Below are 6,000 nucleotides of genomic sequence, written 5' to 3'. Positions count from 1 at the left end.
ATAGTCCTGACTGTTGTGTTCTCCCTCATTAAAGGGACTGTACCTAGCCTTCTGTAAACTAGGTGAGATTTCAGCTTGGAAATGCCCGTAAAAATCTCATTGTGTTGTGTTGCATCTAACTTGTTATCAGGATATCTCTGAACATCTTTGCCAGTAAGCCAGAGATGTGTCCCTGACAGCAGGGAGCAGAATGCAGCTTTAACACAGGGAAATGTTATAAACTCAACCAGATCAGCATCAGCAGTGACTCAGTCTACTCCTGTTGGGCCCAGAGAGCACACACGAACTAAACTTGCTGCTTTTACTTGTAACTATCCCTAAAAGGGATTAAGTTTTTAAGATCTGGCTACATGCGTTCCAGATATTAATATATTCTCTTGGTTCTGTGCCCAAGTAAGATTTAGAGGAATTTGGAGAGCAGCTGGATGCTAAAGCTTTAGGAGGTCCAGCGTCAAAGCAGAGCTCATAGTAACCAACATTCTGTCAGCAAATCCTAATGCTCTATATTTAACTCACTATTAAAATTATATTTTGGGGTTTTTTTTTGCTTACCTTAATCACAAGTTTTGTTTTTTGTATGTTTGCAGAACAAGGCAAGCTCTTCAGGCTATAAAATTTGCCTGACTGCTTTTGGTTTAGTTCAATGTTGATTTGATGGCATTTGAAAGGGCAAATGAGAAAGGCAGGTATTATGTTTCAAGGAGAGAGTTATAAAAGCCTGAACTGCATCCGAAGTATATTTTACTCTTAATAATGAGAACTGGATGAACAGCATTTAAAAAAAATGAACCTGCTCCAACTACATTGGTTTGGATCTAACTGATCTAATGCAGTTCTCCAAAGAATAATTGATATTATATAATCATAACTGGCAGTTTATGTCATGAAAGTGACACTTGACACTTTCCTGCTAACCAGTTTAGCATCATCAATTAAAACATCACTTGTGTAATGACATTTTAGTAACAAGTTTAATATCATAAATTATGACATCACCTTCTTTTATGGCATCAGGGTTGAATAAAAGGTTTTCTTTAGAAAAATGAAAAACTTAAAAAAGAATGGAGGAAGCCTTAACATTGCCTCTCATTTTGTCTTTATAAAAGGCACATATGTTGTATTCCTCTGTCCTCATTAGGGAGGATCTGAAAGCTGAAAAGCTACAAACAATGGTGAAATAAAAATTGAGATGAACTTGCTTCAGATTAACACAGAAAACCTCCCAGTAGATAGCAGTGTCCTTTGCATCAAACCAGTGAAAATCCTTGAGAAATGGAGAAAACATGGGCATGCTCATGGAACCTGATGAACTCAATTATAGTGCAGTAACATTTCCTGAGATGTGGTGTGAAAGTTCAAGATTGCATCATCACGCAATGTTCAGTGTTCTTTTTCTTCATGGTCAGTGGCTTTGAAGTAATCCTTTTTATATTATTCTTCACAAAATGGTCCAATTTTGGTGCTGGAGTCTGGTATTCAGACTCTTCTGGACACTAGATTTTTATGACTGTTAGTGATTTGAGTCCTGAGTTGGCAAATTTATTCACATCTCTTTAGGCTTATGGAACCAGACAGGAGCCAGACACGAATTGAGTTCAGAGGATTCCCAATTAAACAAATGTCTCTATGAATGTGTGTCTTTGTAGGATTAACTGCAAGGAGTCAAATATTGTCAGTATATCATGTTTTCAGAGCTGGCTTTCTGAAGGCACATGGCATCAGCTTCACTCTCTTCCAAGGTCAATAATTGTTACCAGTGACCACAGCCACAGGCAGAACAAGCCATAACCAAGCATTTTCAAAAATTTTCCAGATTTTTTTGTTTTCGTGAAGCTGAATCTTTATCATATTAAGTTGTGCTGAACTCTACTGGGACTCTGTCCTGAGACAATGCTCATCCTCTAGTGCTTGTATAGAAACTTGTCCATGCAGATGGTCCCTGTGAGTTCATGTCCTTCTCCCATGCCTTGCTTTTATATCAGGTTCTTGGCCTGGATTTCAAGGGTTTGAAAGGTGGGGAAAGAATCCTGGATGAGAAGTCAAAATCACTTTGTGAAAAACTGGATGACTGTTGTGTGTTTACTGGGGCAGAAACATTTCCCTGAAGAATCCAGAACAATTTCCCTTGCTAATTGCCAGACTGTAAATCCAGGATATGAGGAATGGGTGCCACATGGCATCTGGGCAACTGCTCTCTACTCTGGATCAAGCATCCAGTGCTCAAGAGATGCCCTAATTCCAGCAAGAAGGTGATAATTCAGTAAGCATGAAAACACTTCTTAAATTACACACAAAATTTTAAGCAAATCTATGTAAATTGACAGTGCACATCTTAGTGGTCTCCTGAGGATGCCATGATTTACCTACCTTCTTTCCTCAACATTTTTCCAAAAGTTTTTTTTCCCCCCCATGAATATTTATGTCGATGCCTCATTTGCTGACTGAATTTCCACTCTACTGGAATTATGCTTCCCCATAGTACATGCAGGAAAGGTGAGCTGTTAGAGGTGAGAAAAAGAGACTCCATGACCTTTAGGAAATAGCAAGTGGCACTAGATAAAACCTGTTCTGTGAGGGGTTACTTATGGATTGGTTGGACATAATTACCTAAAAATTATTATCTCACTTAATGCAACAATTAACTTGGATCAGAGTCCAAGTCTCCAGAAACTCTGAACTTTCACAAATTGGCTCTGCCCATTGCCACTCTAAGGCAATGAGTAATTCTTAAAATAGGTGTGAGTGATAGATACCACATAATTCGAGTTATGAGTATGGACTTATTTACAACTGGCATTTTTTTTTAAAGTGAGCTGTAAATGTTAAAGGTGCTAGATTCAATGCTTATAAATGTGTTTCCTTGGTGATAAAGCTTTCACTAAGCATGTTATCTATCTGTGCTCTCTCATATGCAGACAAGAAATGATTCACTCTGTATGTTATAGGTCTTGTGCTTTAAAATTGAATCCTCTATTGACTAACAGCTGAGAAACATAGAAATCAAATCCACAGCTGTTTTTTCTTAAAAGTGAAGTTTTGGCAAAAACAGTGAAGGCTTTTGTGCATTAGAAAAGTGTGCATTTTTAAAAGTTGTTCCACTTTCTATTTTCTCTCTGCAATACTCCCTGAAGTTAAGGGTTTTCTTGTGTTTCATCTTGCAGTTTCAGCAGAAAAGGGCTTTGATTTTGCATGCCCCTCTACTGCCAGCTAAATGCAAAGAAGATGTTAAGTTTGTGGGGGTACACACAGTTAAGGAGTAAACACACAGAATTAAATCCTTCTGGGACAAAAAAGCAATTTATCTGATGTCTGAAACAGTGGTGGTTGGAAATCTCTCCAGTGGAGACATAGGAATTACTTGGAAGAGGTGAGATGAGGCAGGAAGACTGAGCAAAATCCTCCATGCACTGACAAATGAAGTCCCTTACATTAGAGCGAGAAATGCTGGTCCAGTTGGTATCAGTGGGAGTTTTACCACTCTTTCCACTTTAATCTTCTTTTGTAGGTAGGGGCTGGTGGGTATTTACGGATATTTATGAGTTGTTACCTGGCCATCCCTGTTTTACTCCTGTCTGTAAAAGGATGCTCGTGCACATCACCCGTTCCAGCGCCCAGGAGATGAGAGGGGCTGTAACACAGAAGGACAGGCAGGTGCAGAAGATGCAAAGGCAGGGGTCTGCTGCCAGTGGGACCCTGCTGGTCCCAAAACACCCTCATCCTGGCACACAGCATGTGAGGGTTCGATCTGGGCTCAGCTATGCTATAACTGAAAAAAAAATTAATGGGAGAGCTTACAAACTCATGGGGCAGGACAGGGGCAGAGTGTTAATCACCCATTCTCTGTGTTTGGGACTTGACTTTAAATAAGCCCATTGTTTATATAAATAGTCTGTGGATTGAAGGGGAATGGGTCTGGCTTTTTCTTAGCCCTATTGCCAATCTCAGGGTTTGGCTTTTCTTTCGATCTTGTTTTCACCAGCATGAGCTCTGAAACCCCTCTTATTACACAGAAATCATCCAAGACACTTAAATTTGCATCTTATCTCTAATTTCAACTTTTGTTTCTGTGGTTTAACATTTTGACAGCTGTGATGTTGTAAACTGTGAACTGCTCTGTTCCCAATGATCTTATCCAATTTTTTTGAAGTTACCTGAAGAATGATTTTGCATATGCAAAACCATTCAAAAGATTTTTTTAAGAATGCTGTTTGAGGGCTTCAGAAAAGTTAATACAAGAACCCATTCAAGCGTCATTGAGCTTCTGAAACACAGTGAAGAGGGAAACCTTCTGACCCTGCAGCTTTGAAAACCACTTGTTGGGCACTTAGGGAAAATGAGCCAGGTTCAGACCTCCTTTGCTACTTGTTTAGCCAGCCATGGCCCAGGCTGTAGCAGCTTTGTGGGAAAAGGGGTTCCCTGGGGTGTGCTGATGACCCCACGCAGGTCTGAGCTCTGTTGTTGCAACAGACACAACTTTCTGGCAGCCCTGGATAAATTCCTGTGTCACTTTTGAAAGCTGCCAAGGGCTGGCGTTGTTTTTGGAGAGACCTCAGAGCTGGAGCAGGAACCCACATGGAGACTCCCAAATTTTCTGGCTGTAGGGATGGCTTGGTGCTCTCCATCTCATGGGCACCAGTCGTGTAGGTCCCTGAGAAACTTTTCATTGCTGGCTGGGCATGAAGGTAAACCTGAAGATCTTGCATGTCAGCCTCCCAAAGGACTACTGTTGTTTTTATCTTCTTTTTTTGTCACAGTTGGTATTAAATGCTCGAGATGCTGTTTCTTTTCTGGACTCAGATGTTTATTAATTTTTATCTATAGTGCAGTCTCACAAACTGTGAGTTCTACAGCACTTTTAGCTAACAAACTTTTAAAAAATGGCCTTTATCTCTCTCTCTACAAGGCTTTTTAAGAATAAACTGTCTAGTTAAGAAATGACACTTAAATTATTTTTACTTTTAACCCAATAACCAATTACCTGTGGCCTGCAATGGGGATTTTTCTGTCCAGTTACAAAACACCACCCAGACCCATGAGAAAGGTGAAGAAGGACTGGCCTCTGCCTTAAAACTTCCATCTTGCTTTATATATATCACTATATTCTAAAACCTTAGAGTTTTTCACCCTGTGAGATCACACACTTCTATTCAAACCCCACACCCACAATCCCAGTGCTGTCACTCAATTTTGGGAGCCTTCTCCAAGGCCTCAGTGTTTGCTTGGGGGTCAGTGCCTGTGAGCACAGAAAGCCTGGAATTCTCAGTGCCCAGGGTTCCACCAGACTGCCACCCTGCAGATGGCCCTGATTAGAACCCTGGAGAGAGGGGGAAAGCTGCAGTGCCTCCTAGAGCCCACACTGCTGCTTTTGGATTTGCTGCTGTTGTTGTCTTGATTTTGGAACAGCTTTTGCTGGAAGCTGTTGCCTGGATCCTGATTTTGGCATTGTTTTATCTTCCCTTATGCTGTTTTGTCTCAGTTTATCTTTGGAAATGTCCAGAAACGAAAGGAGCACCACTTTGTCAATAGTGCAAGGGACAGAGAATTTTTTTGTCTCCTTCACTTTGGTTGGCCTTGAAATTCCTCGTAATTACTATTGTCAGTAGATTCTCACTCATATCACTCTGTCTACTCTACTTTAATATACTACCTCCAAATATAATAAATCTGGAAAAATGTGCTTATTATTTTTCTTTCTAAATCCTATCCAAAGAAAATGAACCAGCAGTGTAGTTCCACTACAGGAACCGCTGATTTTGTCACTTAATTTTCTCCCCCTTCTTCCTATTTCCTTTTGTTCTTCCCTGTATCTCCAGGATACACAAGCTCCTTGTCACTCTCACAGCTCTGCCTGTCAAGGAACACATGGTGGAATTCCTGCCTTTACCTACACCTTACACTCAGACAAGCATTAGGCCAAGATCCACAAATGTGATTTGCTTGCCTGGATTTTCCCCATGCAGAACTTTGCCATTTAAGAGGAGAAGGCACAAAGCACACAAG

Source organism: Prinia subflava, chromosome 2, assembly GCF_021018805.1.
Source record: "Prinia subflava isolate CZ2003 ecotype Zambia chromosome 2, Cam_Psub_1.2, whole genome shotgun sequence".
Classification (NCBI taxonomy): domain Eukaryota; kingdom Metazoa; phylum Chordata; class Aves; order Passeriformes; family Cisticolidae; genus Prinia; species Prinia subflava.
This window is presented reverse-complemented; position numbering follows the sequence as displayed.